This window comes from Uloborus diversus, chromosome 10, assembly GCF_026930045.1.
Source record: "Uloborus diversus isolate 005 chromosome 10, Udiv.v.3.1, whole genome shotgun sequence".
NCBI lineage: Eukaryota > Metazoa > Arthropoda > Arachnida > Araneae > Uloboridae > Uloborus > Uloborus diversus.
In genome coordinates, this window is record NC_072740.1 from 66,622,976 (window position 1) to 66,646,212 (window position 23,237).

The 23,237-nt window shown below is 32.3% G+C and overlaps 1 protein-coding gene across 1 annotated transcript in view; it reads left to right on the forward strand.

Moving 5' to 3' along the window:
- Positions 1 to 422: 422 nt before the first annotated feature.
- The window catches only part of LOC129231417 (gamma-aminobutyric acid receptor alpha-like), a gene marked incomplete in the record, with an annotated part of 271,263 nt that continues 248,448 nt past the window's right edge, over positions 423 to 23,237 (forward strand). Inside the window, 1 exon segment of the mRNA XM_054865726.1 lies at positions 423 to 598.

A 23,237-nucleotide genomic window follows, 5' to 3' on the forward strand; every position in this document is an offset into this window, starting at 1 on the left:
TTGGTAACGAATATAGATAACTACAATATTCTTTAAACAAACACTATAGGATAAATAAAATAAAAACATTATAAATTAGTGTGCAATGACTTCAAACATCAATTTCATCATTAAAAAAAATAATAATAACATGGCGAATAAAACTAAATAAAATGCGAAAAGAAAATCTCAACACAAAATCAAGCCTAATATCTTAAGCCCAGTTTTAATTCTTGAATGTTAAGCATACATTCCTGCATCTAGCAATACCCCCATTAGAATAAATCAGAGCCTTAAAAACAAACTTTCAAACTCCGAAAAACTGCCCATCGTGATGTCATCTGGCCTTGTGACTAGACGTCATTTCCTTTGCGCGCGCGCATTTCCGACACAGTTTCTGCAAACTCTTCTCAGATTTAGCACCTCACTGAGGGAAAGCGCTAGCGAAATTCGACAGGTGGCAAATATCAAATAAGGCGGTTTTTGTTTAAAAAATCCTTTGCATCGCTTGAGATTCCTTGTTTTCAGAAAATATTTATGATATGAGTTTGGTGAGAATTTGTGAAATAAAGTTGAGAAGTAATTGGATCCTACGTCGGTATCTGTGAAAAGTTTCATTGTAAGTAGAAAAGTTTTATAACTTAGCAGTGATAATTTGTTTTTTGTACTTTTACTCTATTTCGCGTAAAATACTTCTCGATTTCGTGTTATTATACCCATGTTAAGCAAGTTCAAATGTGCCTTTATTGTGGTACTAATTTTTGTCAATGTGTTTAAATTTGGTATTGTTTTTATTACAGTTCAAAAATATATACTAATTATTTTTTAAAAGAGTCTTCTGAATCCTTTGGTAAACTACCGGCTCGTTTACGAATGCAAATAAATTATACTAGTAAAACTATGAAAGTGAACCAATGCTGTAATGAAGACTATTTTTTGATTTCTGGTGAATTATAGAAAAAAATGTTGTTTTTAGATAAACATTTGTGTGTTTTTACAAATGTTTATATTTTTCTAAAAATATCTAATAATGACTTTATATTTACAAGTTGTAGTAATGAGAGGTGTTTATCCGGCTAGATGAGATCACTATATAGTTATAAGGTACCATTTTTTAAGATATTAGTAGTATGATACTAATATCTTAAAAAAGGGTTTGTTTTATTTAATGTAACTTCGCTAGCGCAAGTATATGCAACCGTACGTACTTATTATGTGCAAAATTCAAACGCGTTACATCATGTTGTAAAACTTTGAATCTATATTAAGTTGTTGAGTTTATTTTTTGGAGGCGGGTTTCCGTTCAAAAGTTTGTGTCTTGAAAGAAGTGTTAAGTATGCCCCCCTTAATAGTGTTAAGTATGGTAATAGGAGGGGGTCCTATTGCATTTCATTTTTTTTTTATTTTTTGTTTGTTTTAAATCGATAGCGTACCTTAAAATTCCATGAAGTTTCATGTTAACTCACACAAACTGATTTAATCTAAACCACTGTTTTTTTTTAAAATTGCTTTAAGGATTTTATAATTTAATTTGACTTATTAATTTACATAGTTGTAAAAAATATTATTACGAAAGGTCATACAGTAGGTAAAGTATGAAAGTAATCCCTATCAAGTTTTAGCATTGAGAAGCTAGAAAAAAAAATCATTGAAAAAAAACCCGACTGATATTTATTGAAATACGATCCAGTACTGTTATTAAATTTAACTGTAGAAATTAAGGTTGGCCAAATCTCTTAAAATAAACTTTAGCAAAAAAAAAGTTATCATGCAAACGCTAAATTAAAAGCAGAAATATTTTCAGTAGTTTTTTTTTTTTTTTTTTTTGCTAAAAAATTAAAATTGAGCTTTAAATCTCAATTAAACGTTATAGTTATTTGATGTATATATTTTCTTTTACATTAATGATGCATTTTCCGTATCATAATAATTATTGTTAGGAAAAAAGTAAGTAATAGTTGAACGCTGATGTTTGTATTATTTATGTTACGTTTTCTGCTTGGAATATTAGAATGATGTTGGTCCAGATACGAAAGCCAACTAAATCATTTCATCTGTCTGAAAAATTTGAACTAAAATTCTTAAATTTATTTATTTTGGATAAAATTGTCACTTTTTAAAGAAATTATTTTTATTCGTTGTAATTTGTTTTGTTTTTTAAATAAGTTTAGCACCTGATCTAATATACAGATAAAAGGCTTAAAATTGCCAGGTTTAGGAAAAGGTTTTAATGGAAAATATTTTCCAAAAATTAAAAAAGACGCACATGAAAAAAAAAAACAACTCTCAAACTTCTGTAAACATTTCTTGGTAAAGTAAAATGAGTGTCATAAAATGAATTCTTCAGATTATTGTAAACAAATACTATGTTTATTAATTATTTGCACGTAATCCTATACATTTTTCTTTGATATTAACATTGATCTGAATGCATAAAAGTTCAGTCATAAGTTTAATATTCTTGAATTACTTGAATATTCGTCCAATCTTGCAATAGTAAAACAAGACAAAACGCCTATCAAGTCATGACTAGAGTTGTTGTTGCTTATACCATTCGGGTATCCGAGCTCGTGTAGCGATGCTACTCGATTTAAGGCAGAGACGTACAGCACACGATAGATGTAAGCCTCATCTATTAACATTTCGATAATTTAACATCAAACCAGAAGCCGAACAACTCCTGGTTCAGCACCCCCAGGGAGATTGGTTCACTTGGAGAATTTTATGACTATGACCTATTTAAACGAGCCCCAGTCATCATCAGCGAACACGAAGGATCTTTGACTGTCTGGCATCTAACTCGGAATCCTCCAGTTACGAGCCCAACAACTTAGCAATCAGGTCACTGCTGCTCAAAACTAGGATTAAAGTGGAAATTGACCATGAAACCCGCCGTTTAAATAGCCTATTTGCAAACTGGAAAAAACAATTACCTGAGGTTTTGAGGATTCTTCTAACTTGTGATTAAAAAAAAAAAGTTTTTATGCGGGAAAAATGATATATTAGAAGCGTGTTGCTCTAAATAGGAAAGGAAAATGCTAAATATTTGAAGTAGGGTGATTTGCCAGTGGTTGACCACCTGCCAGTAGTTGACCACTCGAGCACTAATATGTACAAAACAAGAATAAATAAGTAGATATTTTTAATCTGATTGCTGGAACTAATTTATAGCATCCCATGAAGTGTTCTTTTATAATTTATAGTTGTAACTAAAGTTTGGAATGGAGTTTAGGACGGTACAATTACAAAGACTTATAAAAAATTTCAAGAAAATCGCTTTTCTTACTAGTGAGAATTGTCATGAGATAAAATGTTTAATCGTATTCCTCGACATTAAGTTTTGTTCTTCAGATTCATTTACTGATATATGCTGATCATCCATGTTTATACTACGTAAATAAAAAAAAAATGCATCATTTTACTAATCATTTAGCTGGGATTGAGGGGTGGTCAACTACTGATTATCTAAAATGCAATTAATGCCAGTAGTTGACCAGAATGGTCAAGTAATGAACTTATGTTGGTTTTAAAGCTTTTTTTCTCGAAACCAAAGTGACTACAAACATTTTTTAGCTTAAGATAAACTATAATGCTACTTTTGTTCAAAAAAAAAAAAAAAGTATTTTTGCAAGTAATTGATAAGCCGCCTGTACGCTGAACCAAAATTTGTGTTACGGTTATTTGAACAGATGCTCTCCAAATTACGAAAATTTTAAACAACGTAGTACTAACACAGATTTTGTTATAGTAAACTAATTTCGGAAATTTCAAATTGCAACATCCATGTTTTTCTTGCGCAAATTGATCCGCGTATTGAAAAATCTCAAATTGCGTTGTAACGAGTGGCGTGTGACAAAAACTGCAAGATGAAAACTGTTTATGCTAGTGACAGTATAAAAAAGAAGCATTTTGCATAACTCACAGGGTAAGACAGTGGTAGAGGCACAAACCACTAAACACCATGTGCAAAGCTTAAGGAAAAAATCTGTAAAATGCAGAGTGGAAAGCGTGTTTCTTTAGTTGATGCTTAAATTTTCAAACAAACAAATTTGTCACGCGTCGATCGATCGAACACCATTTCTGGCTCATCAATACACTGATCAATTTGCGCAACTAAAAAGTTGGTGTTGTCATTTGAAAATTTTGAGATTATATCACTGTAAACGCGGTCGTGAGATCACTGCTTTATTTAAAATCAACGCATTTCAAACGCATTCCTTCAAATAACCGCTTTAAAATTTTGAATCGATAGGTTCAGCGAATAGGCCGCTAGGACTCCGTATATAAGGAAATTTACTTTTCGACACCTCTATAAACTATTAAATATTTTTCATTTAAGTGTTACTTAACAGTAATGTTATAATATTTAGGCATTATTATGGCAGCTATGCTGACTAGATTCGGGTCGATGGTAATGTTCGGGTCATACGGTGACTTACATGATGGTGAAGTCTTATCTGCTTGGAGTGGCTGCTATGGACCAGGCGAGAAATTAAAGAGATATCGCTAAGTTGGCATCATTTTTCGCAACTTATTTTCGGCGCCAAATTTGGCGAGAAATTGCTAAATGTCGCCAAATTTGGCGACTTTTTAAAATTTAATAGGTCGTCGCTGGCAGAGTTTAAAAGTATGTGCGAGTGTTGATTTTTTTTAGCCATCGGTTTTATTTTATTTTGCGGATTATCCGAGAAATTCACTTATCCGTGGTTTCTATGTCACCCTAATCTGCAGATAATTGGGAGTTGACTGTACATACACTGATCACTCATAATATCGATACGTTATTTTTGGTAAATATTCAAGCGTTATGCGAGCGGTCTAGGATGGCTAGATTCACCACCTGAGGTGCCTTTGGCGTCTCATATATCAATGACGACATATGCGTTTGTAGTCTATAGACTTTGCAAGAAATTGAAGATATAATATAAAGTTGGCACCATTTTTTGGTGGCTTAGTTTTTCACCAAATGTCACGAAATGTTTACGACATTTTGACCTAATAGTCATCACTGTCGTGTAATAATCATCAAAGTCACGTGACATGATGACGTCATCCATCCAACAACCAGTCAGGGGCGACCTTTAAGGGAACATAAGTACGTACAGGCATGCATCCGGTCCGATTTTAATACTGTAGATTTCAGATTTTAAATTGTTTAAAACGTGGTCAACTACTGGCAAAATCTCCCTTTTTAATTTCATTCGAAATAACTTGAAAAATAGTAAGTAAAACTGAAAAACGATTAGTAACCGTTGATCCTGATAGTTTTATAGACTCATAGAAAAAGTTTCAATTTTTTTCCAGTTTTTTTTTTCTTGTGAAATTAAATAGAACTTGTAGAAATTTTCATTAAATGGTCAACTACTGGCAAATTACCCTATTGTGTTAAACATTATATTTATATAATTAAAGTAGTTTGTTAACTGCAAACTTTCCAGAGTTTCTCTATTAATGTTCGATTTAAAGAGTTGTTTCTATAAGAACTATTACCTATGTTTTGCTAAAAAATCAAAAATAGTTGTACTTGTATGTATATTTCTGACAATTAAAATTTATCGCAAATTTTTAATCAACGAATTAAATTTTTTCTTGGTTTTTAATATAGAGTTGCAAAATTTAAAGACAAGACTTTTGATTTTTAAAAATATTAAAAATTGTTTTCCGAATCAGTATACAAAATACAGAAATTGAAGCAGATGCGTTAGGCTTGCATCTTTGTAGACAGTTACGTTTTCTTATTCACTACATTGTCATTTCTCTTACCCAACAACGTAGTTTTAAATTTTATGCGTCCCATTTTGCTTATTTTGGATACTATAGAAGTTATTAAAACTATTTCAATGAAATTTGCTTTATATTCAAATTTAATATTCATCGTTATCAACATTGTCACAACAGCCCTTTGTGGGCCCTCGCTTTTTCTGAAATCGATCCTGTTTTGCCCTCTTGTCAAAAATTGACCTCCAGATCCTAATATTTAAAATTGCGAAATTCTCATCAAGACAGTCTTTTCATTTTTAAGGCCTTTCTCTTGATCTTGCGTTAAAGACCTCAAAGGCAACTGAGAGGCTCTCTGTGTTTATTCTTTGAAGGTGACATACAAATCTTATACATTCTATTTAGTTTCGCTGAGTTTATAGTGTCCTCATAGTTAAGAATTTTATAAGGCTTGAAACTGCGGAATGAAGACTAAAGTCAAATTCATTGTGAGAAAAGTACTGTCCTTGCTGAAAAGTTGTTTTACAGACACTAGTAATACAGCAATACAAACCACTTTTCATGCATTCGGCTTATTCATCTTAACAAGAATAACATATCAAGATTAATAGATGCGTGTGGTATCAAAATCAGGACAACCCAAGAGTTTTCAAAAGTGTTTTCTTTCTCAATTTTATAGTTTTGTCAACTCTATTACGTCTCATAGCAGTATGAATATGCTACATTTCTTTTTTAAATTTTCACTCGAAAAATCTATATATAAATGACTGTGTGCGCTCCTTTAAAAAAAATCCACGGTTTACGTCGGATCTTTGCCGAATTTGAACAGAGATCTTTTCATGTTTAGGAATTCACATAGGGAATTTTGCCGCTGGGTGGTTATGAGGTACCCCCATAGGAGGTATTTCACCAGAAAATCCGTAAAACAATGTGTACGCCAATGAATAACAGTGATTTACTTTTTTGGAATTAAAAAAAAAATCAAGGAAGTCTAAATATAAATTTTGAGTCATAAAAAAATGCTCTTTTCTTCACGTTGATTTGAAATTTTGGCTCTTCAAGCCTTTCCCAAACGTATGTAAAACCTAACAAACATTTTTAAAACAATTTATTTGTATAAGACACACACACATCCACAATAGTTTTGGCAGTCCAATTTTTGACTGTAGTTGCCGACTGCTGTTCTATCATATGGCGACTATAAAGCTTTCGGGTAACATCAATTACATTATTATAAAAATGTGCTTTATATCAACTCAGATTTTTGATTGCGCAAACTAATAAGGGAATAAGGGGCAAAATGAAATAGAGAGAATGACTAAGCTTTTTCAAAAGGAACTAATAGTAAATTTGTTTTGAAAATTACAGCTCATAAAGAAAGAAGACTGTTGTAAACTTGCATTATTTTTTCTTTTTTGGCAGTAAGTTTATGCCTTTAAATTAAAAAGTGGAAAAATTTCACTTTTTTTCATGGGACAAATTTTTATCAAATCTATGAGTATATTAAAAGATGAATGAATAAATGAAAATATAATGGAATAAACTAATAAATAAATAAATTAATTTATGAGGAAAGAGTAATTGAATAAGAAAATAAGTAAATAAATGCATAAATATAAGTTAATTATTAAATGATGGACAGTAAATGAATGAATTAATAAATGAATACATTAGTGATTAATAAATTATTGAATGAGGGAACGAAATTAACTATTTCACTTTGCCCCGCATGCACACTAATCGTGCAAAATATTTAAAATACAAATAAGCTTAATGTTAACTAAACAAATACTGCACGGAATATTAGTAGGTCTCAAGTAATATTTAAAATGCGAATAACGACAACATCAACGAGTCATATAATAAAAAAAAAATTTTTTTTTGACTTACAACAAAATATTACAACCTGAGTATCAATTTTTGAAAATTGCTTGTGTTATCATGTTTTTTGACCTCCAGAGAATTTTTTACTTGACTTGGATAGAATAAATGTGTCACTGCACTTATTTTACAAGATAGGTGGCGATAAAAGCATAGTAAATATTTCATCATTTTACTTTGCCCCGCTAATTCACTTTGCCCCACATTCCCCTACATAGCATAAAATTGAGATAACACGTAACTTTAAACGAAATTTAAGTAGGAAAGTTAAAAAAGTCCTATTTGCTTCAAAACCAGCTCAATACAAATTATTTAAAACTATGAATAACTATAAAATACTGCTAATTTATAATCGAGAACAAAAATGAAGTCATACACTAAATGAATGAGAGGAAAAAAAAATATTTGGGAAAAATTAAGTGGACAGAGCGTGGAAATCATTTCTGCCTCTCCTGTAAAATCAAAAATAAATATTTAATTGATTTTGATACCAAGAGGGCCTTAATTCTCATTCTTACTTCTTTACTCTTCTAATTCTGATTCTCCTTTTTGAAGGAGTTGTGGTTCAGAATCTTTCAGGAAAATCGCACAGCGGCTCTAGCTGAAAGTTCTCGCTCATATGCAGCCAAAATGTAGAAGTTCTCATCCAGCATGTGAAATAAAAATTTAAACTTAATAAGACAGATGATAATGAGAATTAGTTTACAGGGGAAAAGACTCTCATTTCTACCTTAAAAATATCAAGTGTTCTGTTTTTCAAACAAGGTATATGTATTGAAAATGTAAAGTATATTTGTTTCTTTACCACTTTAACGATTTTAATTAAAGCATCCATTAAAAAAAATCTGCAAACAACTTTCGCTGGAAATATTACATTTAGCAAAAAATATATTGTAATTTTGAGTTAAGAGATTTGTTCAATATGTTAAACGGTCGATGGCTTTAATTCATAGACAAGAATTCATGTTTTGATCATATTAACTTATAGCAAGTGCTTTCATGGAATAATTAAATTTACGTAGTTGGGCCTTCATTTGCTAATTTAACATTGAAACTTTTCAATGGAAAAAAAGAAAAAGAAAATCAGTAATTAAAACAATGAATTGTTATTTTTGTTTTCACATTATGTTATGTAAATAAATAAGTGCATAATGCATTTATTAAAATACAATACGTTTAAAACATCAATGGAAACTGATAGGAGTAATTCGTGGCAACTTTGAATGTTTCACCTAAATATTAAAAACTAAAAACGTTTTATTATACAATCGAAACACGCTAATTCCAGGATTTATGTAATCAATTTCAAACTTATAAATAAATAAACTCGTTCAAAAGCGAATTAATAACAGTAAATAGATATAACATAAATTAATTTTAACTATGTCGCAAAAAAGAAATCCACGAATAATATTTAGGCCCAAAGTATTATCAAGGGATACACAAATCTTCGTACCGAATTGAAATACACCATTAAGTTTACAAAACATACTTTTAAAAAATACAGTATTCAACTAAATCATTTATAGTGGAATAATTAAAATTATTATAACGCTTAATATTTTTTACGTAGGGTTCTTTTAGAAGTCTAATACATTTATAGACTAAAATTAAACTGCAGAAACATCTTCAAAAATTTAACTCTACTGCTAAACATAGAGTATTGTCAAATTTTAGAATATAATTGAAGCTAAATATAATGAATCAGTTCTCAATGTACGTGTTTTTGAATGTAAACGAGTCAACTAGCGATATAAATTGCAATAAGACTTGAGTGACATCTTTTCAAACCAAAAATGCGCGCGAGAAAAAAAAAAATGATTCTAATCCCACTGACTGCACTCTAAAATATGATGATATTCATTATTTGAGGGATTTATTTCATCTGTTCATTATTCTAACTGTGTTCAGGGATTTTCTGTTTGCATTTTGTGTAAATTGTGCATTTTTGTGTGTGGCAGTTGCTGGTTGAAGCTGTAGCTTCTATCATATCTATTTATGTAACGCTGAATCGTTTTATAATGATTTTCTGCTTAAATATGAGTTGTCAGCATTGGAAAGCATTATTATTCATGAGAAAAACAAATAGTATCCTTTAATTCGTCGATGTTTTAAAGAAATTATTTATTGAAAAAAAGTGTGGAAATTTTTTTTGAACAGCCTCTATAGAATTCAACATCCATGAGCTTTTTTTTCAGGAAGGCTAGTAGCTCCACGAAGAGTAATTTTATTGATACTCGAAAATAAGTCTGTAATTGAAAATCTTGCCCCTACACAAGTTATGAGGGAGTGTTGAAAGAAATGAGACAGCTGTCTTTATGTCGAAATAAAACGAGAAAAACTATTTCAAGCTTGTCCAATAGATGTAACAGATTAGTATCAAACAAGAGTCTAAAAGTGCTACGCCTACTGCACTGTTAAAAATTCAGGAAACTTTTATGGTACAAATTACTCTAAAATGGAGTGTTTATAGTAGGGGAATATAGGGAGGTTTGACCCATAGGGAGACATGACCCGTGATGATTTTTTTCAATGAAAAGGATGTTTAGGGAAAATTTAGTCATATTATTGATTGACCAGGTACACAACAGTATTTTGCAGATACAAGCTATTTCAGACTTGTCAGTGGTTTTGAAGCAATTCAGTGTTACTGCGCTAATACTGCACTTTAAAAGTAAAATTTGAAAGTTTTGGAATTTTTTAGATTTAACCTCCAGTTTTGAGGGAAATTAATTTTAAGAGTATGCAAACACACTTTTCTCGCTAACTGTTGATATAGAGTAGTTTTATGTAATTTTAATTTAAGTTGCTAAAAATTGAAGGTAAACAAAAGAAAGATAGCTAGGGAGCTTTGACCCAAGTTAAGTAGGGAGACTTGACCCAAAGACTCATTTTATATTTTTGTTTAATTTGATGTTTTTCAATAAATTTTATTTTTGAATAGATAAAATATTGTCATTTTGGCCTAATAATTTGATTTTATTCATGCAATAACTATAATATTGTGAGTATGAAGATCTGATTTTTTGAAATGAATGACTATTATCTATAATGTTTTGGTCTAAAAATTGTTTTTATTTGACAAATAACTAAAATACTAATAATCTTTGAGCCCAATGAGTTGTTACTTAGTAAAATAACTGAAATATTTCTTAGGTCTGATGTGATAAAGTTTTGAATTCGACTGTTGAAAGGTTGTGTAAAGCAGAGATTCAGACAGCTGAACATAAACAAATACGTTTAATACGAAACATGGGGACACACATACAGCAAGACATAGAGAAAGTAGTGAAGGCCCTGATAAACAGACTGCGGCTCTTTAAATAGAATAGAGGGCAGATTTTCAGTATCCAATGATGTTTCTTAAATAGCAATAAGCTTTCTCCAAAGTCCAAAGGTGGTTTAAAGAAGAGATTTTGCGAACTCCGTGGAAAGCTGCAAATGTCTTTTCCAATAAGAAATAAGCACAGTTCTTTCTTTTAAACCAATGGAGAAAGCGATTACATTCAACACCCGCCCTTAATCGCTTATTACTAAACAACACAATGACATAAGTTCATGCAATTTAAATTTAGGAAGAGCCTTAGTAAACATATCAGCAATTTGCTTATCAGTGGAAACATATTCAATATATATATTTTCAACATTTAAAATATTTCTAATAAATGTTTAACTTAACATCAATATGTTTCAATCTACCAGAACTATTTTCATTAGTTATACATTTGATTGCAGACTGATTATCTTCATATATGACAATGTTATTTACAGTAAGAAATTCACATGCAATATTTTTATAATACACTAGATCTAATAAAGACTTACCAACTGCAAGTACCTCAGCTTCAGTAGAAGAAACAGCTATTGAACTTTGTTTCTTCACGCTCCGTAAAATTGGACACTTTTTATAAAAAATAACGTAACCTGAAACTGATTTGCGATCACGCGGATCTGATGCCCAATCTGAATCAACATACATAGATAAATCAACATTAGAGTCACAACACTTACTATACACAATTTTATAATCCAATGTACCTTTTAAATATCGCAGAATTCTTTTAAGTCCATTCCAAGCCGATTCTGTTGGATTCTCCTGCAATTGACTGAGACAGTTCACAGCGAACAGTATATCGGGTCGTGTTGTCATCGCAAGATACAATAAAGATCCAACTAGTTCACGGTAAGGTCCTTTGAAGATAGTTCCTTCCTCAAAGTCAGCTGGAGTTGACTTTGCTTCTAAAGGTGTTGCACTCGGCTTGCACTCACTCATGTTAAATCTCTTCAATAGTTTAAGAATATACTCCTTTTGATCTAGCACTAATTTAGTAGAAGTAAATTCCATACGAATTCCTAAAAATTCAGAAGCTGGTTCGAGTTTGGACATCTGAAATTCATTTTGAAGAAGTTTAATCACAATCATTATTTCTGAAACATCTGATCCAGCGATAAGAATATCATCAACATATAAACAAATTATTATTTTTCTTCCATTCACAATTCTGATGAAAATACACGGTTCCGAGTTTAACTGCTTAAAATTAATTTTCAAGATAAATTGCGAAAATCTGAAGAACCATTGTCTAGGAGCTTGTTTTAATCCGTATAAACTTTTATTTAATTTGCATACTCTGCCAGATGAATCGTTGAATCCTTGCGGTTGTTCCATAAAAACAATTTCTTGCAACTCACCATTCAGAAAAGCTGTTTTCACAACCATCACATAAGCCTTTAAATCCTCTTGAAGAATCGAAACAAGAACTAATCGTAAACAAGGCATCCCAATGACTGGCGAATAAGTTTCTACGTATTCCTTCTGCTGGTCTCCTCTGGCGCAAAGTCTGGCTTTGAGAGTTCCATCTCTTTTCTTCCTAAACACCCACTTACACTTTATGGGGTTCGCGTTATCAGGGAGATCTACCAGTTCCCAAGTTTTGTTTATCTGGATGGAGCGCAATTCTTCCCCCATCGCGACTTTCCACTGGGCTTGTTGTTCTTCCGGTAGTTTTGAGATGTCGTAAAAGGTCAACGTCTCTTCTGACGTGTACATTGCTTCAAATCGTTCTGGTTTTTTTCTTTTTCTTTCTGATCGTCGGGGTGTATCTGCCGGAACTTCTTGCTTTACATTGGTTTCGTTTTCTCCTAACTCTTTATTTTCTTCGGTGCTGTGTTTTTCCTCGTCTGGTGAATTACTTCTGTCTTGCACATATACTTTATTTTCATTGAAGCGAACATTACGTGACACAATAACTCTGTGCGTATCAGGATCCATTAATCGATATCCCATGCTAGAATATCCAATGAAGATCATTCGTTTAGATTTCGGATCTAATTTTTGTCTGCGAGTATCAGGAATTTTGGCATAAGCATCACAACCAAATAATTTTATTTGATTTAAATCCGGTTTCTGGGAATATTTTAGTTCAAAGGGTGACATTTCATTTATGCTTGAACTAGGGATTCTGTTATGAATATATGCTGCAACTTGAATAGCATATCCCCAACAGTTCTTAGGTAAATTTGCATCATATAAAAGTGCACGGGCTTTATCAAAAAGTGATCTGTTCATCCGCTCTGAAATTCCGTTCAATTCGTGAGTATAAGGAGGGCAGGGATCTATCGTAACTCTAAGTTTATTTGCTATAACTTTAAGTTCACCTGAAACATATTCCTGGGCATTGTCACAACGAATTTTTCGAACGCTTTCATTCAATTTGAGAAACTTTTTGATTTCCACGGGAACATCACTTTTCTTTTTAAGAAGACGAACTTCACAAAAACGAGAATAATCATCAACTAATGCTAAAACATACCTTTCACCCGCTTGAGTTGGTGGGTTGACCGGACCGCATAGGTCAGAATGGATTGTCATCATGGGAGCTTTTTCTCTTCTTCGGTTTCCTATTCCTATAGGGTTCGCGGACTGCTTCGCTAACACACAATTTTCACAAAATTTTTCACCTATTGGTAATCCTAGTTTGCTCAGAACATGGTTTCCGGAGTGTCCTAACCTGCGATGCCACAGTTCACCTCCATCTTTTTCTGCAACAAAGGAATTTGAAATGAAGGGAACAAAATCACTTGCATATTGACCTTTTGAATTCAGCTTGCACAAAACGAAATTTGTACTTCCCTTTTCAATGACTGCTTCGTCATTTTTGAAGCTCACAGTGTATCCAGCTTTTTGTATCTGTTTCACTGAAATGAGGTTTCCATTTAGTTCTGGAACATATAACACATCTTTCAGTAGGATCTCCTGCACACCGTCACCTAATACACCGCGAATAGTTCCTATTCCTTTTACTTCCAGTTTACTGGTTTTTGCAGCGCATGACACAGTTCCTGAGGATGGTTTTAACTCCTCAAACCATTCCCGATGTGCACACATATGAGCTGTAGATCCGCTATCTACTATAAATGACCGATGTTCTACTTCGCCAACAACGAAAGTCACTGCAACTGCTCCATCCTTTGATGATGTATTTTTTTCTGTCTGGACTGTGCAATTCCTCTTAAAATGTCCTTTTCTTCCGCACTGGTAGCAAATTATGTTACTTCTACAAAATTTCGCAATGTGCCCTGTTTTGCGACACTTGTTACACACTACCCGATGATTTGTAGAAAAGGCTGCACCATTTGATGACTCTGTTTTCCACGATTTGGGCTCCGAGACTCGACGATCTCTCATCAGCGCTTCAGCATCCAGAAGACGACCGCAAACAAACTCTAAAGTCAAGTTCTCCGAAGGCTGATTTTCTATTGCAGATTTCGATGCGTCATACTCTGCTGGATGAGACATCAAAAGATAGACAATACTGTCCATGTCACTCACTTTCACGCCACACGATTTTAGTTGGGTAACGAGCCTGTTCACTTCATCAATATGCTCCTGCATGGATGAGTCCTTTTTCATTTTCAAAGTTGAAAGTCTCTTTCTAACCAATATCTGACTGACCGCTCCTTCTCGAACATAGATCGATTTCAATTTTGCAATTACTTCAGCACAAGTCTTTTCTTCCGAAAGCGAAACTAAAACTTTATCACTAAGAAATGATAACATCAAGGCATAGGCCTTCTTACTCGCTAGAAGTTCATTAGCTTTCGAAGAATCCGCTTCACGTTCCAAAAACATCTCTAAATTCTTTGCTGCGAAAACCGCTTCCATTCTCCTGCACCACAGAGAGAAATTCCTTCCGTCAAAAGGCTCAACGGAATATTTTATCTCGTCCCCCATGTTACTCCGCTACTGCAGTGATTTAGTAGCTGGGTAAAACTTAGAACTAACCACGCTCTGCTGTTGAAAGGTTGTGTAAAGCAGAGATTCAGACAGCTGAACATAAACAAATACGTTTAATACGAAACATGGGGACACACATACAGCAAGACATAGAGAAAGTAGTGAAGGCCCTGATAAACAGACTGCGGCTCTTTAAATAGAATAGAGGGCAGATTTTCAGTATCCAATGATGTTTCTTAAATAGCAATAAGCTTTCTCCAAAGTCCGATGGTGGATTAAAGAAGAGATTTTGCGAACTCCGTGGAAAGCTGCAAATGTCTCTTCCAATAAGAAATAAGCACAGTTCTTTCTTTTAAACCAATGGAGAAAGCGATTACATTCAACATCGACTTCTGCTCTCCTGCTGATATGGAGTAAGATTAATTAAAATATATATATATATATATATATATATATATATATATATATATATATATATATATATATATATATATATATATATATGCACACACACACATATATATATATATATATATATATATGCACACACACATATATATATACATGTATATATATATGAATATATGAACACTTCATCTAAATAGTGAAAATTTTGAATATTCACTTCAAGTATCACACAATCACATTTATTTAAACAAAAAACACCATCAAACCTGCGTTTTTAATTTCAATATCTATGATTCTTCTTATATTCATGATGGGGGTCATGTTTCTCTAAGTGTTGGATCAAGTTTCCCTAGCTTTACGGACACTTGACCCATTTACAGACTTGATGAATGTATTTTTTGTACCATTTCTACTTGGAATAATGCTATTATTTTTAGCCATAATAATGTACAGAAGGGCAAGCTACTTACGTATATTTTTTATTTCGTTCTACCAAAAAAAAAAAAAAAAAAAAGGGAAATGAAAAGCCAAAAATTGGGTCAAGTCTCCCTAGTTTCCCCTACAGAGAAAAATTACAGGAAATAGAACCGTGAAAAATAAACGACAGCAGCGCCCAATTGATGCATCACGTGACTTACAGTGCGAAGCAGATAACACCGTATTTCCTCTCACTCGATGTTTCCCAACTGGCATGAGGGTCAGCACAGTTCCTTGCCAGTACGAAGGTCCCGATATTGAACTTACTGCTCACATGTTGCATTTTTAAACAGTAAAATAGGATTTTACGGTAAAATTTACTGGTAACATGAATGCCAGTAACTTTTCCGTAAAATTTCAGGATTTTTTTTAACAGTGTGGAGAAGCTGGAAATTAAAAAAAAAAAAATTTTTTTTGGCATAAATTCAGCTGTCTCACTCCTCCTGATGATTCTCCCCTACATTTTGGTACAAAGGTTTGTTACGTATTTTTAGCATGACAACATTAGTCTGAGACACACTATTATGATACCTTACTTAAACCTTAGTTCGCAGTAATTAAAGGATTTATAATTAAGCACTTTACTGTAAGCAACTTTTTTTTAATTATGTTGCAAAATATTTTATGAAATGCATTTTTTATTTGCTGAAAAATATTTTGACAGACAAAAGGTGTTCATTTTTTCATTCGGTTCCGCTTGAGAAGTTTAAAGCACAAATATTTTACTCTTATCAAATATCATGTCATAACTTTAAAAACGTCCTATGCATAATTTACAACAAGTACATGAAACTCTGTATTGCTGCCAAATACGTGTCATCCAATCTTCTGTGAATTTCAGAGCGTAATAGTTTACTAATAACAAATTTTCTTTTTATTGAACGGTCCACATTGCTGCAAATAAAGGGTTTAAATTTTTATGTACGTATGGGAAACTCTACGTTGCATACTAAATGTTTCTTGAATTTAGTATGCAGCTTCCTTTAAACATACCTAAGTGATCTTCAAGGTGAATTTTTTATTTCCTTAAGCATAGTTTCCCTTCATAATATTTTTCTGTCCAAACAGTTTATTCGCGAATACTATGTTTAGTAAATATTCTCTGTAAGAAATAGTTATAAGGTCTTGTTTTAGTGATCTCAAAGATAAGTTTCGCTTTTTGTTGCAATTAAATGACACTGATTGTAAGCTTGAGGAACAGCCTGTGGCTAACCGCGTAAGTGATTCACAAATAAGACATTTTAGCCATACGAGAAAAAAATTGGATTAATTCGAGTTTCTCCAGTGGAGTGGATATTGCTTTAGGTATCTAACATAGCAAAAGTGAACGCTTTTGCATAAATACTAGAGCCCTTTTTTTCAGAAAGATTTACGAATAAAATGTTTAAATTAATTTTCGTGATTTAGGTTAGAGGAAAATAGTAAGGAGATGATATAGTTATATTTCTCCAGTGAAAAGTAGTTTGAAGCAAATAAAGGAAAACGTACGAGCGAAAAGTTCTGCTGTTGCCAAACATTGCTACATGTAAGCAAAAAAAAAAAAAAAAAACTGTTTTACTTTTTATTGAGTAAAGAAATGCTTCTGAAGTATTAATTTTTTAATGTAATGTAATCTCACTTGACAATACTCTATGTGACGAATAAATATCTTTGTGAATGAAAATTATATGAATGAATTACCAAGATTTTGATGCACAAAAATTACAAATTACTGCAGACACGTATTTCGGTGTTACAGGGAAGATCTTTTTCAATGTAGAGAAGTGTGAGCTTTTGATGAAAAGTCATCCGAGGAAAGCAACGTGGTGGAACAGAAAGCAGTAAAAAAAGTTTTAAAAAAAATTAACTAAACAAAATAACACCTTGAGCCGAAATTCATTACAAAACTCCATCAGAAAAAACCGTTAAGTAATAAATTTCCAAGAAATCCCATAAACAGTGCGAATTGCCCGATAACTGAAACAGCTCCGAATAAATTAGCAATGAATTTACTGACATAGAAACATTATGTACCGAAGCAATGTAACAAATAGAGAAATGTAGAAAAAGCAGAGTGAATGATGAATAAATTATAATTAGTTGATCTTAAAACAAAATAAGAAAGCAGAAAACGGAAAAATAAAAATTAAGAAATGTACAGACAAAAAACCTAAGGGGGGGGGGGGAGGGATACCAGTTTACATTAAATTATGGAAAAATGAAACCAATTACAAAAATAGAATCCACACAGAATAAAAATAAGGAATTGCATTAAAGTCGTTAACTAAATTAAACTGGTTCCTCGGGAAGTGGAATGAGTCCGAAAATCAAGATCCGACGAATTAGGGCATTTTTGGATAATATGATAAGAGTTACAATCAAAAGAGTGTTTCATATCCCAGCAGTGTTGATCAATACTGGATTTATTAAGCTGTTTTTTTTCCACATAGCTTTGATGTTCTTTTAGGCAAAATTTCAAAGAACGACGGGTTTGTCCGTTGTATCCGAGTCCAGAATTGCAATCAATTTTATAATTTCTACAACAGTTAAAAAGGTGAATAGAATCTTTAAGAGAAGATAAAGTTTATTAATGGTTAGAAAAGAAAAACACTTGGAATTAGGAGAGATATATCTTATTATCAGAATGTCTTATTATGAGAGAGATTATGATTACAGATACTCAGAGCAGTATCTCTATTCTGAAGCTTCACCTTGATGTAACGAGAAAGATGCCAGTTATAATTCTCCCTTCTTATTTGGCCTCCACTGTGTGACTCAGCATTGCTGGCGCTCAGTGGAAGACTCAAAAAACATCGATTTAGTAGGAAATACACTGTTATAACCAGGGGTTCCAGACGAGTGAATATATTCCCTCTAAGGTGAAAGCATAGTGCCTGAAGGTGAAACACAGGCCAGGAAATAGAGCAGAGGAGCCGAAACAGCATGCAATCACAGAAAGACTTATTGCGCATGCGCTTTTGCCTTAGCCATACATTCAGATTCAACCACCTCAATATGGCGGACAAATGATGATTGCGTTGTTTATGTGTCTTTCACATTGAATGAAGTACACTATTGGATTAAAACCCAACTTTTCTAGGATTAATTATCCGAAATTACAAGTAAGTACAGCTTTTGATCACTTTGTAGCTTTTAGGGCTTTCAAACATAGTTAAAAGTTTTTAAAAGTGCATTTATTGCTTTTCAGTTACCGTTACTTCAGTTTACCGTTACTATCGTGAAATTTCCATCATTCAAAACGCTGCTAAAATTATCTCTCATTATTTTCTTGAGTACTAGATAAGCAGCTTTTATTATTCACCAAAAAAAAAAAAAAAAAAAACCATCGGCAAAAAGGTTATCAATAATCAACAAGTGAGAACCTTAATAAAAATGATTCCTGAGCTTCGTAGATTATAACAGAAAGCTAGCCCGAAGAAGAAAATCTCATCTCTCTCAGTCTAGCTCCTTTTTTTTTTTGCTTTTTCATTCAAGTGTTAGAATCATTTCCTGTTAGCGGTTATGTCTCGGTAGCGTTAAAAATTTCTTTTGGTTTTTTAAGTGTCGAAAAACTTTATGTGCATTTTATTTTGTTAATCTTGATTAACGTTTATGAAACGATTTTGTGTTTTTCCGTAACTGTAATATCCCTGAATATTTTTGGCTCTTCATGTAAATAATCCATAAGTACAGCTATGCTTCATTTTCGGAATGCGTCATGTTTTAGAGTATGTATAATTTCTCACATTATTTAAATAATTACTCGTCTTTAAATCATAACGTATTTGTGACACATCTTTGATACCAAGTAAAGGGGTAGATATTTATTGTTTTATTAATTTTTAACATTATATGTTTTTAACGGCCCCAGAGTTATTATTATTAATATTTCAAAGTTTTTCATTTGCTTTTACCGCGCCCGTGGGTCAAAACAGGTTGAGAAACACTGAGTTAGAGCACGATCAGATGAATTAAAGCAATGAGCACTTCTTAACTATGTTGAAAACTCTGAAATATGATCAAATGCTGTAATTACATGTTTTAATCATTTCCAGTACCGAGTTCAATGTGAAAAATGTCCAAAACGTAGAATATCATAAATCAAAACAAAACTTAAAAAAGAAAAAAAAAAACACAACTGTATTCAAAAACGCACACAATACGGGGGAGGGGGGAGGAGGATCTATAGTAAGGGTGCCATTTCTCTCTCCGAAGGTTCCTTTTTTTCACTCCGGCTGTCTATTTTTTAAAAGGTGCCTGTTTTTCACCCTATTTAGAGGTGCGATTTTGGCTCCGTATTGGGTGTCGCTGGTGAACAAGCGTTTCTCCCCTGAAAGGTGCCGAATGCATCCTGTAGTTTTAACAGTGTAGGGAGAGCCGTAAACGCTCGCGCGATAAGGTATTCAAAACTTCTGCAATTGGCACTTTATCTGGGAGTAAGGCGGAAGGGTTCAATGGAAGTTAATTCCTCTTTGAACACAAACAACGGAAGAGGCCAGAACACGGCCAGAAAAACTTTCTTCGCCTACTCTTAATTAAAGCAACCCAAACATTTCCCGTTTTCAACAGATTTTGAGGTGGACCCGTCGAAAGCCGAGCGCCAAGTATCCTGAACTGTACTGCACTTTCTTCTCACGTTTTCGGTCAGTTTCTGCCTTAGGGATAAAGTAACACGAGCTCGAGTTTAATTACGATGTGGGATTGAATCTAAATTCTTCAAGTTTTCCTCTGCCAATTTGTGTTGCAAAATATACACTGTTAAAATTTCAGAATCCTTTTATGGTAAATATTACTGCAAAATGGAGTGTTTTAGTACATAAAAAATTTACAGTAAATTGTACAGATAAAAAATAAACGATTGCAGTGCCGATTGATACATCACGTGACTTACAGTGCGAAGCATGGTAACACCGTGCTTCCCCTCACTCGATGTGTCCTAACTGGTATGGTGATCAGCAAAGCCGCTTGCCATTACGAAGATCCCAAGTTCGAACCTGCTGTTTTTATGTTGCATTTTTTAACTTTCGTTTACCGTAAAATTTTAGAGTAAAATAGGATTTTACGGTAAACGTTACTGGAAACATGGATGCCAGTAACTTTTACTGTTAAATTTCAGTATTTTTTAAAATCAGTATACGTATTGACTTGTTATTTTCACCATAGTGAATAGTTGAAACAGTGATATTGCCTAATTTGGGTGATCTATAAAAAAATCTAGTTTGCAAATAATCATTTATTAGTTTGTGATGACTAGAAATATTTTTTCACAGTATAACTGTAGTGTTTGATTTATAGCTGTTTAGCCGAAAGCGTTTTGTCACATAAATTAATGCTTACTATGATAAACGAGTCTGGCATTTTTGATTCTGGTTGAGTTGTCTTTTCAACGAACGATTTCTTTACTGGATTCACATTGATTTCGATCTGTCACGTATGGTCTGTTTTGCACTTGTAAAAACTCAGAAGAAAAATGTTAATAGTTTACGTCCTGAAGCGAAATCAAAATTATTGCATTCGGAAAAAAAAACTTGGTTAGGAACTAAAGGAATTTTTATTTGAGCACTTTTTTTTAAACTGGTGATGCATTAGTAATAGCTATTAATTTAAAATCTGAATTTAGAGAACTTTCTCTGCACAGAACGGATACAAAGCTAGTTTACATAACTGGTGCATGGTAGAGTAAAATTGATATGATTAAAAAGATGGCAGATTACTAAAATTTCTTAATTTATAAGACTTAGTTTCCAATCTATACTCTTTTTACTTGGACTACAAAAAACAACCAGTGAACATTATAAACCTTCTGTGTATATTGTAGCATTTTAGAACTTAACCAATTAGATGTAGAACTACCTAAAACCTTGATTTATTTTCCCAATTATGTTTTTGTGAGATGTGCTACTTTTTAATTGGCGAGTGATATCATGTTTCACATAAACAAGATTCAAGTTTTTTCTTTTTTTTCTTCCATTTCGTCCTAATCTTATCAAGGTGTAACAATACAAATTAGACTTAAAAAAGTTACTTTTTGAAAAAGTGCAAAAATTTTCTAAATCTCTTTTACTTGCGATTTTATAAGTTTTGGAAATTTGAATGATTTGTTCTTGAAATATTCTTCTATTTAGAAAGATTTGAATTCAGAATATATAGTTCATTATAAGTGATTAAGTCATTTTCTAAAGTTGATGAAATCAAACATGAAAAAAGGTGCCTTGTTCCACTTTGAAATCTGATTGCATAGCTTTCAGCTATGAAGTAGGTGTAAAGGTCTTGAACAATAAAAAAAAAGTAAGAAGTTTTTGTTGAGGTTAAAGGTGTGATGTTAAAGATGTAGCAATGTTATAGGTGATTTTAAAGTAGTAACCAGTTTTATGCTTGTATGTAAGAGCTATTGGTTTTAAGTATGATTTGAGATCAAAAAGGGGGTTGGTAAAGAGTAACTCAAAAGAAAGCTAATATCTACAGGACTTAAGATTTGTTTACCTGGTCCAATGTACAATACAGTTGGGATCGGTGTACCTTGATCTTATTTGCAATATTATTGCAATATGTCAGTTGAAAAATACATAGGATCTGTATGAGAGACTAATTTATTTAGAGAAAATTATTGTTATTTTTTGCCAATAAATAAGAACTTCTTGAGAAAAAAAGTAATAACTGCTCAGGTTCCTCGTATAGCTTTATTGTAAACGATTGGATAATTGTATAAACAGGCGCCCCCCTCGTATAACACGCTACTTGCACAACACGGTTTCGATATTACCCGGTAAGGAAATTTGCGACTATTATACCACGAATTCAATATTACACGGTACAAAACTTGAATTTAATACTACAAGGTTTTGATATGAAACAAATTTCAAAAGATTGAATTTTATTTTTGTTCTATACAATGTTAAAAAAACTGATGACATTAATTCTAAAAAATGGATTTTATTCTGTTTTTTGAAACTGATACGAAAAATTATCTCCGACTCGAAACTGCGATTTGCCCGTATAACACAAGCTTTTAATTTTTAAAAATTTTATTCCCCTGAGTATTCTAAAATCAAAAATATGAAAATTATTTTGTTTCCAATGAATTATAAGAAAATAATATTATGATTCAACACAAGCTAAATTTGGCAAACTATGAATACAAAAATGTAACCGTAACAAAATATGAAATGAAAAAGATTAAATAATACTATTAATTTTATTTTATACGTATTTGTTTTCGCTGTTGTTGCTCAGACGAACTTTATTGCTACAAAAAAGCTGAGATTTTTTTTTCTGATAATATACGTTTTGTTCTTAGTAAAGAAAGTTTTCTTGTTATGCATAATAGTCTTAATTTGAGGTATGTAAAAGAATTAAGTTGTAGGGCCATTCCACGAAAAACCTTCAATTTGTTCCACCCGTAACGTCACATATATTTCATTAAAAATAACACTTTAAAATATTAATGAACAAATTTTTTTGCTTAACAATTTACAATTCATGTGTGATTTCTTATGCAAAACATTGTGTGATTACCCTTTAAAATTATTACTTTTTAATGAAATATAGGAACCATCAC